General features: G+C 33.6%; 1 protein-coding gene across 2 annotated transcripts in view; it reads left to right on the top strand.

Moving 5' to 3' along the window:
* LOC128990218 (uncharacterized) overlaps positions 1–13,100 on the top strand; it is an 81,488-nt gene that overhangs the window by 25,768 nt on the left and 42,620 nt on the right. For both annotated transcript variants that reach the window (XM_054412514.1, XM_054412513.1), the window contains exon 2: positions 2,025–2,072. The gene's annotated coding sequence lies outside the window, so the exon portion shown is untranslated. The remainder of the gene's footprint in view (positions 1–2,024; positions 2,073–13,100) is intronic.

Here is a 13,100-nt window from a genome sequence, read left to right as displayed (position 1 = left end):
CCCTCTCCAAAATCCGATGCGGTATCAAAGATGATATTTAAATCTAAAATTAATGAATTGTAAAATTAAGTTAAAGCGTACAGTTGGCAGGCAGTGGTTTTACTGTAGTAACTCATGCTTTACATTTCATTGTAGTCCAATTACGTTGTATATCGTTGGATTTAGCATCCGAGGAATAAATTCCGCACGTGTGTGGAATATTCGGCTTCGGAAATGAGTTTGGTAAAGCCACAATCTCAGCTGCACACGCCGAGTTTTCACGTTCGTGATGTAACGTTACTTGATTAATTATCCAGCGATAAACACGTTTGTCGCATTTATATGCGAAACTCCTCACACCAACAGCACGACTACTGGAATATCACACCGCTGTTGAAGTACACACACAGTACTTGCATATTTTAAATGGTAAAATGGTGCCCTTGTGACAACGAATTTTGCTTCAACGACAAAAACCATGTTATATACCCTATCAATCATTTCTATGACATCTTAAATTAATGAGTTGAGTACACAAGAGAAGTACTCAGATTTTTTTCTCAAGGCTCAAACTTCAATTACACAATAGGCCTATGACTATTATTTTGATTTGATTGTCTGAGTTGTATATTCAATATTAGTGCTTTCCATCTATATTTCCCGACACTGCCATAGTGAAGAGTTCCAAAAAATAGGAATCACTGAAGTAACCCACTTTTTGCTGGTTCGATAATTGTAACAATAATAAGGTTTTTGATGGTTCGAAGCCGGGCTTACCGTAATGTTCGATCTTTTAATAAATTGTCCCTACTGCTCTTTGAACTTTTAATAAATTATCCCAATTAAGTGAACAATCAATCTTTGTCAATAAAAAAGCTACACAAGGCATCTCGCACTCGTCTATATCCTCTCCTCAGAACCATCACGTACTCTCCATCTCCAACAGACGGCCGTTGCAAGGTAGGGCGGAGCCCCAGCGTAGTGTAGGCTGGTTGTGGGTATTGTTCTGGCGGAAATCAGCGCCTATTGAATGCCGAGGAGGCACCGGACATCCGGTCTACCGCGTGCTCGTAGTCAAAGACCACCGAAATGCGGAGATCGATACCACAGCCTCCGTGATCGTCACAAAGCGTTTCCTGCGTGACCCTCGGGCCCGTGTCACCTCCACCTGTGTTCTGTAGTTTACGACCAAAAACGCCGCAGCGGTTGGTCCCAGGTCCAGGTCTCCACTCTCCAGTCTCTACTGGTGACCAAACTGTCGCGGGTCTGAGGGAGCTAAACCCATCGCTAGCAATAAAGCCATCATCCAACTTTAGAAACAGGCAAAAAGTAATTAAACATTCAAATTTCGTATAAAGGTATAGTGGGTTTGGTCAAGAAATTGCGTTAGTTGATGTTGATTTTTCACCTAGATCATGAGTTCATATCCTCCAAACAGGGATAAATTAAAGGGTTATCTTGATTGTTGTTTGAGTATATTCATTACTCAACTGTGTGTATTATTGAGCTGTTAATTGTTATACTTACTACTTATCTATATGTTACACTTACTTATTCTAACACTGTTATATTCAAATTCGCCTGTTACTGTGGCAAACAACTTGTACACAGCTGTAGGTAACTACTTTCTGAACGTGGTCAACTAGTTATAATAGTAAACTCCCTCCAGCAGTATTTGAGAAGAGCAGTGTGAGAATTCATTTAAGTTAATGACTTTGAATGTGGCTTTAACCTTTCTGACTGTTAACTTGGAACGTTTAAAGCACGGACTTCTCATCAATTATGGAGCCTGGTTTTATGTGTTTCGTGAAAAGCATTTGAGAGTACTGATGTCGACTAATGTTTCTTCGAATAGATCTAAAGATCTAAAGCTGGTTATGTAATATATAAAGCTACATTGAAGCAAATAACCTTAACCAGCCTTTAAAATATGTCCATCTGATAAAGGATGGCAAACCTATGACAAAGGCGTGTGTTTAATCTATGGTTTTATTTTGTCACGTTTTATAAGTTGTTTTATAACTAATATTAACTAATATTTTTAGGCTCATCTGAATCATTGAAGGTCAACTACACAGTCGGAATTAATAATTGTGAGTATTCATAATTTATTTTTTTATTTTGTGAAAATACTGCAGGATATTAATAATTTTCCAATTTATTTAATTATTAAACTGACATTTTAATCGCTTTCATCCAAATTTCAAATAAGTCCTAATGTATTTTTTATCGTGCTACTTACCTTAGTAATCTATTCAATGTAATTGATATACGCTAATTTGTTGTGCCAAACAATAACTGAAACAGATTATAATTAAATCTGCAATTCAAGACAAAAGATCCGACCAGATTCATCAATCTGATATTCGCTGACAATCATGCGGTGTGTAGTTTAGTGTGTGTAACAATGATAACTGCTTGTTTATTGTACAGAGGGAATATTGGCAAATCGATTGACCATATCTGACCGGACGGTTATACAGTAATGCCATTGAGTATACATATTGTAATACATACACTTTTCCCTCGACAATTTCTGTGATCACAATATTAAGTTTAATGGATGGAAATAATAATGTTTTGGAATATCAGATAATATATATTGGAATACCTGTATATCATCGTGTAGATATTAAGTCAGGTACAATCATGTTTAGATATACAGGGTGTTCAATAAAGGCGTGGACATATTTTACGTAGTGATTCCTTGGGTCAAAATAAAGAGCAAATCAAGGATAAGATTTTTCCAAAATCGCTTCGTTAACCAGATATCCGTCATTTTGTATTTTTTTACATACACATTTTTATCTTTGAATTTTTTTCAACCGATCTTTATGAAACTTGGTATGTTTGTTAAGGTGGAAGAGACCCAATTTATAAAAAAATCCATCTTGATTCGACGTAAAATTACAAAATGGCGGCCATTTTAGTTTTTAAATTTAAATAGTAGTTAAATAGTTGTTTACAATTTTTTGTATATTAAGTTAAAAAAAAATAAAATGGCGGCCATTGAAATTTTATGTCAAATCAAGATGACATAAACTCTTCTACCTTTACTTACATACCAAGTTTCAAACAAAAGATCGGTTTAAACCATTCAAAGATAAAAATGTTTATGTAAAAAATACAAAATTGCGGATATCTGGATAACGAAGCGATTTTTGAAAAACATGTATTCTTGATTATGATTCAAGGAATCACTACGTATATATGTCCCCACCTTTTTTGAACACCCTGTATAGTCAAAGCTATAAGCTAGAGAGTGAGAGAAGCATACATAAGCTACCAATCACCAATCACCGTCAGCTGAGGACTAATTTATTGCTCGTCTCGTCGAAGCGTGATTGATTCAGTCAATTACAATTGTTTACTCAACGACAGTGTCAGTCTATAATGTATTTTATTGAATCTTGAATGGCTATACGAACGTGTAAACAGTCTCTAACACATATTACACCGACATAGACACGCTCAAGAAATAATATTTGAAGTGTAAATACGTGCGGTGTGTCTATTTGAAATGTCTACTAGAGACTATAGAGTCATAGATAGTTGGAAAAAGTGGCTCCATGGAGTTTTTATGCAAAGCTGAGTAATTCGTAATCGTTACTGGTGTAGGCGTACGATTAACCTGTGTAAACATCATGGCATAGGTAAGTGAAGGATTAGTTAAATGGTACTAAAAATAATATGTTCAAATCTTAACTAAATCTAAAAAAATACATATTTCCAATCACATATACTGAGCACAAAATTAAATGTTTCGCATCGTGAGTAAAATTGTTATCTTTGAATATTGTTTAATTTAATCATAATTCAATAGACCGGAGAATATTTTAAAACCTTTATAATTCTCAATATATACACGATTTACAAAAAATAGGCAATAATGAGCTTAATTCCTTGGTACCAAAAATGTTGTTCGTGTTTTAGCTCAGTGGGCAGTTATGAGTTCTAACATTAAGTCTGAGTTAACGACTAGTTTCCAATATAATTCACAACTATGACGAGAAACAACAACATGTTGAACCGGAAATGAACCACGGTATCCGGTGGAACAGTACTAGTAAGACTTGACCTTGTTCTTGGACGTGAGGAACGAGGGAAATGAAAAACCATCACCTTCCGTTCCGTAGTTTATGTTCCCCACCTGGGTATGATTATTGGACTGGACTGCACTCCCGGCGGTGCGTCTCATGATTTGTACTATCTCCTTCTGCTGGGTTTCTGTAAAAAATCTAGAATTAACAGATTTACTTCAAATAGTGTTATTTTAACATCCATTTCAAAATGTTTAAGCACAAATGTCTATGGATAATTCGTATTAATATTTCGAGTTGGGTACTTTATGTTCAAGAACAACACGAAAGTTGTAGCAAATTACACATGGGTAACTTAATAAAACTTCTCTTATTTACATAGATTACGTTTCTCCTATGATACACAATTATATTGCTGAGAAATCAGAAATGAAATGAAAAAAGCGCCTCTAAAACCAGAGTGTACGCAAATCACGAAAAAATAAATTAGGCTAAACTACAATCCTAATCGTTATGAGAAAATCTTGTGCCAAAGCCATTATAGCTATAAAGTCTTTAGAACCATTGTTGAATGCATACTAACATGGATGGTAGTCTTGATTAATTATTGTTTGACAATTTATATTTTCTGCGGAATAATGATAAAAATTCGCAACTAACTAAATAAATGTATGTATGATGAAGTTATGTTGCAAAAGCTCAGATACCTCCGGGTTTATTAATCTACAACTTTACTTTGACATTTCTGACATGTTATAACAGTTGTGAGGAATTAATTAATGCATTTGTAACTAAATAAACGAATGTTTGCATGACCAAGTTGTGTTGTAAAAGTTCAGATGCCTCTTGGCTTATTAGTTTACATCTTTGACATTTCCAACATGTTTTTTAGCGAATTTCCCTATAATAGGGAAGTAGCTATTACCGTAGGTGGCACGGTAAGACATAGACCCGAGACCAATTTACTTTTTCATTTTGATGTCCCCAGAGGCCAAAAACACCATTCGTTCAAATTTTTATATATGTATATATATATATATAGACTTATATATATATATATATATACATATATATATATACGTCCGTGAACGCGATAACTTGAGTAATTTTTGTCCGATTTTGATGAAATTTGGTTTAAAGGTGTAAAGCGGGATAAACTTGAATGAGTTCGCGAACCAGCATGATCGGACCATGGGAACGGGGCTTTACGGGGGGTTTTATGGGGTAAAAATTGGTTTTTCTCACTTTTGACCCTCAAAACACAAAATTTCCCAATTTCTCTTTAGACCTTTTTAAAGAGCTTAAAAAAACAATTAATTTAGTATATAAAAGTATTTTTGTTCGGTTAATAGTAACGGAGAAAATTAAAAAAATTGTAAATTTAAAATTCCCATGTTATTCTTATAGAGAATATTGTCAAATGTTGTAGTTTGCTTGTTTATGGAAATATTTTGTATTTTGATCAAATTTATTTATTTTGTACTAAGCTATCAATATTTTACAAAAAAAAAACACACTTTATTAGTTTCCTTGTAGCAGCAAACCTAGGTACTCGTTAAACCTAATGTTATTAAATAAAATATATTTAATTGAAAATCAATTAAGACAAATGGAAATTCGCTTAGTCGGCAGGTTTGCTGCGGCGGGGGTATTTTTTTATTGTGGCGAGGAATTAATAAATGTATTCGCAAGCAAACAAATATACGTTGAGGTCTATCTGTGTAGCTGTGATAGCCATATTGGCGGAATCAGATTATATATTTAGGGGTGAATATTGTGATAATATTGTGAAAAAGACAACCATATTATCATGGAAAAGTTGATTTGTCAACAACATATTTTATAATACTCGGACACAATTTTTATAACACAACTTGTTAAACACGTAAAATATTATAATTAATATCAGTGCATTTATTTGATAAGTTTCAAAAGTAGTTTTATCTTACACTTAATAGGCTAATAATAATCAAAATACATTGCCTCTATTAGTAAAAGAACTAATCAAAGACAGAATCCAACAACAGCATTAATTAATTGATAAATCCCTATTGCAAATTTGGACTAGAGCTATACACAAACAATTTACATTGTAGATGAGTCCTCAATCAATACAGGATTAAATCAGCTGACGCTACAATATACAGAATCAGCTGTTAAGTGGAAACACTGCTTCTTACCAACAGAAATGTATCATTTTATAAAATCGAAAATCACATTAGTTACGTAAAAGAAGGGTTCCTGGTTTCTTAAAAAAAGTTATAGTTACACAAGATATTGCAAACAAAATTACAAAAATGATGGTTTCTCCTGTTGGAAACGAGAAATAGTTCGTGCACTAAGCCGATAATTGTTTGAATTAAGCTATTATTTCTATTGACTATTTTTTTTTTCAAGTTACTTTTAAAAAAACCCCTGCGCATTTGAGATAGTGCTACCAAATTTAGTTAATCTTTAGTTTTGAGAAATTAAGCAAATAATTGGTTAATTCGAATCATTGTTGTCACTGCTCATATGTTTTATTTGTTTGGACAATGACGTCATTTTCAGTCATTCTTTATTATACAACAGTAGGCTATATGACAGCTTGCATAGTATGTAATATTATATGATTGCATGTAAATAAAGAAGCCACGTCATCGGATATGACGTGTTCATACTGCATAGCGGACTGTGTCAAAAGTTATTAGGTCAATATAGTTTTATGTGAATACAATACCTCAATAGTACGATATATTCATGTTAATATTCAGTATGTTTATATTCATGCTAAGAAACATGTATATTACAGTAAAAAAAACTGCAATTGTGGCACTCCGGTAATTAACACATAAATAACGTAATGTATTTAATTAAATCTAAACTAAACGTGTACGTTATATTTTTAAGTTCGAAAAGGAAGATGAGGAAATGACGAATGTCCCAATATAACCTAGGTTAACTGGTAACAGCATTAAGTGATTAGGTCGTATGGCTTCCAAGCTGCCACGGTCATGTGAGGATTTCTCGTACATACAGCATGCGATGCATATGAATCTTTAGTCAAGAGTGGTGGTGACCATTGTAGGGAAGATAATTCTTAAAAGATCAATACCATTTGTTTTTCGGCTTTGTCAAATTCAAATTATTAACAATAATTATTTTGTTTGTACATAACCTTCCTCTTTAGAACCTATAATGAGGAATATGTGAATTTTATAATTACACAATTTTACCTATTTGTATTTAAGACTAAAACTAATATTGTTCTGTATGTTTTTCTGAAAATTTACTGTGAAAGTTTGAAATTGCAATTATAGTATGGCCGTAGAATAAATAAACACAATTGTGTTTATTCCATAGTATGACGATGGTGAATGTTTACGTTCTGATTTCCTCCTGTATTAAAATAATTCCATCCGAATTATATTTTCAGAAATATATCTCTATAGTCATAGTTATCATACTAAGTGAACTAAATTATTGCAATTTCGTAGTGTTAAGTGTACAGAGTTGTGACTAGGCCTACTTAAAGTTATGGCTTAAAATACCTACCTTTGTATGGTCGTCATTTTAATCAAATGTATTAAAGTATACAATAAAGTCAATAAATGTATGGAGAATTACTTAAATGTGTCAAACCATTACAAATATAGATACAGTTGTCTTTCTTATAAAAAAAAAATCATAACCGACCAACTATGAAAAGTAGGAGTCAATCAATTATGAATCCACTAATAAAACTATGAAACTACTTCATAAAGCCGAAAGTGATTCTAACTTTCCCATTTTTCACCTTAATCAAGCCTTGTCAGGTCTAGCGTCGCGCCGGATGTCGTAGTCGTACAACGCCAGTTTCCTGTTCCGATAGGTGTTTCAGCTGTGATAAGAAAGTGCATGATTGTGTGAGTTGTGTTAAAGGTTTTGACACTTCCGCACTTCCGGATGAAGTTTTGGCTGCTATATACAGAAGATCCATCAAAGACAAGACTAGACACTCCCAGATACAGTATTTTACAGAAGTTTCCGTCAGCTGACTATTACGTCAGTATACATGGTGGAAGACAACAATCGAATTATACTTCGTCCAATTGGCTATAGATTCTGATACGGAATAGCCTTTGAATTGCAGTTAGTATAGTACGCGGTATCGTTCAATAAATGGCTGTATTGTGTCATGAGGGGAGGGGTGGGTTTTATTCGGTTTTATCTATGCTACTAGCTTTTTTATTTTTTTGTTTTATGAGAACGGCCAACTTGGGTTGGTTCTTATCTATAGTCTACCGTTGGTTAGAGATAAATTTTTGGATTACTAAATAGATACTATTTACTTTTATCCAATAGTCAATGATAATACAGAAAATTTAAATAATATCATCATTTTAGCCATTTATAATAAGAACTACCCACACTTGTTGATAAATATTTGAGGAAAAATCTTCAATATCATCTACTAAAAACAATTAATTAAGTTTTGAATAAGTATAATATGGTCAGAATTTCATATATAAACAAAATAAACAATCAATTAACAAGAATAATTCCTAGTGGCATGTCGTACGAAACTTCTCAAAATATTGTGATACATATTTTGGCCCGAGGACATAAAATCGCCTAAACACCCAATCGAAATCCTGAAACGACGGCATACGAATATAGTGTTTTATCAAGAGCCTTGAGCAATATTGTTGCTGATGTATTGGTATTGCTACATCAGCAAGAGGTGAATAACCCACATTCAGCTGACACTATCACTAGCAGTTGGCCCGCATCACTTCTCACTTGTCACTTAGTGATAAGTCATCATTGACAGTGACAGTGTCTCATTACCAGTGGACTGTGGAGAGTGTCTGATGACGAATACAAAACACAGTAATGTCAGATAACAGTAGCAGGCGACTGATCGAGTGGCTACAGCACAGAACTTCTGTCTTGAGAGCGTCAGTTCAAATCCTGCCATTCATAAGTTACATTTAGGTTTATGAAGCAGTGACCAAGTGGTTCGGAACCTTTCCTATACCTTTCCTGTATAGGTCCAAATATCCAGTCGATTTAAGTTAGGTGAGTGGCAAGAACTGACTCGTCATCACAGCATAAGCAAATATGCCAAGCGAAATAGGATGGCTTGAAATTAAAAATCCCATATTAGCATATTAGATATCCATTAGCTATGATAAATTCATTGTCTATACACGAGAGATTTTGATGTATATTAAAAACATGAAAATCAAAATAGATGTTTTACAGTAATTGCAACCATCGTTGCGGCTAAATAAGTTAAATTAGTAATTTTAGATTAGTCAATCACCGCACAGAAAAAATAAATTACACTGATAAATAAACACAAACTAGGGTTAAGTTAATGTAAAATCTCAATGGAGCATTGTTACTGAATTTATTTTTCGGCATTAAGTCAGTCTGATCCCTGAAATATCCGGTCGACTTTGTAACTAAACTTTCTTATCCGAAGCGACCAACTAAAAACGTAAATCCGATTAGCAGAGGTGGGGAATTTGACGGCCGGATGTTGGTAGACCTGCCATTGCTACTCAGCTGGGAACATTTCATTGTTGGGGTGTTCCCGCCTTATTTAGACATCTCTATATTTAGTGATGCAATCCATCGCCTGGCCGTTGGTGTTGCAATAATGCATAGAGACTGCAGCTGTCACAGTCTCCGCCCTCGACCATTACTTGAGTGCCATTTAGCTAATGGCATTCGTGTATCTGTGTCACCCACATTTTCTTTGGAAATATAATTTTTCAGTTATAAAAGTAAATAGTAGTTTTTATAAGTTGAAGCAAATAAAAATTCGAAACATTTACTTGATTCAATTTTGAGAACAACGCCAAAAAAAAGTATGTGTTTCAATTCAGATTATGTGTATTCCTGTCTAAATAAATCAATGGCTGGTTCTTTGACTAGACGATAGACATTCCATTCGATTTTTCAGTTTGCGTGAATTTCTGCCGAATACGCCGATCGATAGTTTGACTACTGGATGAAAAACCTATAGTGCCGTGTTATTTATGTCATATACACGATGGTAAAAAGCAAGGTAGGAAATACTGCAACAAACACCGTGAGTGCCTCAACTAACTATTTGTTTTATAAATAACAATTTAGCAGCAGGTCCGTCTACTTCAGTAACGGACATAACACGTTGATTAATTGAATTTGAATTACTATATTCCTGCGGTTGATCAGTTGTCACTTGTCCCCTGATTGATATATCGAACTGCATGTGACAGATCAGCTGATTACGGACCGTGTTTCCCGCCAAGTCACAGCTGGACCGGATGTCGCTACACCATCAGTCACCCGATTTGGAGGGAATTCGTGATCGAACCGGTGATAAACTGTGGAATGAAATAAACGAAATTTTAACTGCCTGTTAAAATATTTGTATACCATATATTTCTTTCTGAATACCTGGGGGTACAGATTTTTGAATTATGTTGTTGTTGGGGTGTTTCAGGTTTTTGCCGAATCAATCTACTCAACCCAATGATGTGATCGTGATGTACAGTATGTTAATTGTTAGAAGGTTATTATATTATTTAAAAAAATGTAAAGAACAAAAATATAAAAAATTATTGATTAAAATTAATTAATTGTTTTTTTTGTTTAGCCTACATAAAGTTATCAAATAGTTGTTCCCTTTATATAAAAAAATAATCAAAAAATTAAGTGAGTTTCAGAATTTGAAAACTGTAAGCTATTGTATAAAATATATGAATAGGTTACAATTAAATTGGCCTCCTTTAGGGTGGGTTCTAATCTCTTTATTAAAGTGACTCCCCGTTTTTAAACCAATAAAGTGCCTCCAAATTTGTTATTGTGAAAAAAATACTTCCTAACTTGAATGAATTATTTAACATTCCATATTTTAAGTGAAAGAGTACAGTATCCAAAACTTTTCTGGTCTTCATTCATCAGATATTTTAAAAGGTCCTGCATTGTTTGTGTTGCAATAATGAAATTTTTTATGAGCTAAATTATATATTTCAAACGAATAAATTTAGCAGATGAAATAAATCAGTAGAATGGCTACATAGCAACCTCTGATCCGCCAGGTGTTTCTAAATAAACGGTTTTCGAGTATAAACACACAATTCCACACAATTCAGTCGCATAAACAGATAGGCTTTGATATCTAAATTCGATCTAACACTATTTTGATTTGATCGCCATTGGCTGAGCGTGTATCATGATCTCAATCATTAAAGTATAGCTTCGAATTTTAACATTTGAAATTAGTGTAAACGTTTGACGTGAACATTTACTACAAACATTTGTAATATTATGTAGATAAAAGAGAACTAAAATAATGAAATAAGTTTAAACGAATATGGCTCAACTTAAACTTTGGTTTGAATACTATACACAAAATACATGCAGAGTAAAGCGTTCATCGTGAAATAGTGTTGTCTATTGTCTCAATTATTTAAACGCAAGTTAACCTAGAGATCTTCTAACACACAACCTGTTGTAACGGTAGGAAAGGTCACATTGCTTTTAAAAAAAATATTTTTATTAAAGTAATTATAATCTACAACACAGTCTGAAACGAATATTCTATTTTCTATAAGCAAAAGCAGCATGAATTTGTCTTAAGAATGTGATTTAATGTTTCTAATACATTTATTTGACTAAAGTAATGATTGAATTCTATTTATATTTACATTAGTTTACTCTCAAATGAGCCATAAGCATTGTCAGGGGGGTATGTACAGGGATGGAGTGGGAGGGGGTTCCGAGCCACCGGACCGGGGGTTCGAACCCCGGATTTCTGCTCCACGGACGACAGACCACCGAACAACCACATGTCACGGCAGGTACAACCACCGCCGTTCATGTGATAAAAACTAAAAATTGGATACAGACGACAAGGCAAAGTCACAGAAACGTGTCGTGTTCAATGCTCAGCGACGAAGAAGTGGTTAGTGGTTAGGAAAGTGCGTCCGTGTTTCATTGTTTTACAGTGTTCGCTATTAAATTGATTCCCTACGAATGTTTGTTTGTTTAAAACTACTTAAGCCAAACAAGATAAATTTCATAAAATATTTGTGTAATTTAAAATTATTTTCACCTATCAATCAATCAATCCAAAATAAACTTAATTTCCAACAAAAAAATGAACAATGAAAACATGAACATGCACTTCCAGTGAAACAAAAAACATCTTACTTACCATCGAACATAAAAAATATACTTAACATATTGAATAAAAAAAATAAATTACAAACAATTAATTTTATAGGTTCCACAGAACAATGTTCATATTAAACCTCTGGTAAATACATGGGTGCGAAGCCTGTGCCATAATTGTCGTTGTTGTGCTATCAGGAAAACCGACTATTTTAGAGATATAATATATTGTACACATTGTATACTTATAAAACAATTAATTAACTGTGCTGTCACAGTGTTTTACTTTTTAATTTCCAAACTCAAAATTACCCTTTTTGACATAAAAAAACACATTTGAATTTCTCACGCGGACAAATAAGGCGTAATTATCAGTGCAAAAGTACATGCAGCCTAATTATAAGTACCTCTTTGTATGAGAAAATGCTTTCCGATGCTACTACGGGAAATCATGCAATCCTACTTTGGTTGTTTGAGAGCTGTTTGTGTAATTTAGCTAATGAGCTACGCGACACTGCTAATTTACTGTTAACATGTGCAAAAGTGTATTGCCAGCGCTGTTGTTTGTTGCATATAAACATTTGTAGGGTAATCAGTAGTGCTACTTCAGTTCATCTTACCCACTACATTATTATTGTAGTGTTAATCCAACTAATGGCCCTCATATTTTCATGACCAAACCCATTTTGGGATAAAAGACAAAATAGTAGTATACAGATTTTATTGAGTTAATTATATTGGGAGAACAAATCTCTGAATAAATTAGGTTGTGTCTGTTCAAACACGTAAGTGTTTGACTAAACAGAATTTATTCAAAGAATGGTACGATTAATTTATTCCTTTGACCCCTAAGAACTGTGCACGTAGCGACCAAATCTTGGGAAGATTAATCGTGATGTCTGAGCCGCTCTAAGGGATGATAAAGTTTAAAGTGGCCTTGTTAAAAAGTTA

This window comes from Macrosteles quadrilineatus, unplaced genomic scaffold (assembly GCF_028750875.1).
Source record: "Macrosteles quadrilineatus isolate MER2022 unplaced genomic scaffold, UCM_ALF_1.0 Scaffold_3__2_contigs__length_128488019, whole genome shotgun sequence".
NCBI classification, from domain to species: domain Eukaryota; kingdom Metazoa; phylum Arthropoda; class Insecta; order Hemiptera; family Cicadellidae; genus Macrosteles; species Macrosteles quadrilineatus.
This window is presented reverse-complemented; position numbering and strand designations above follow the sequence as displayed.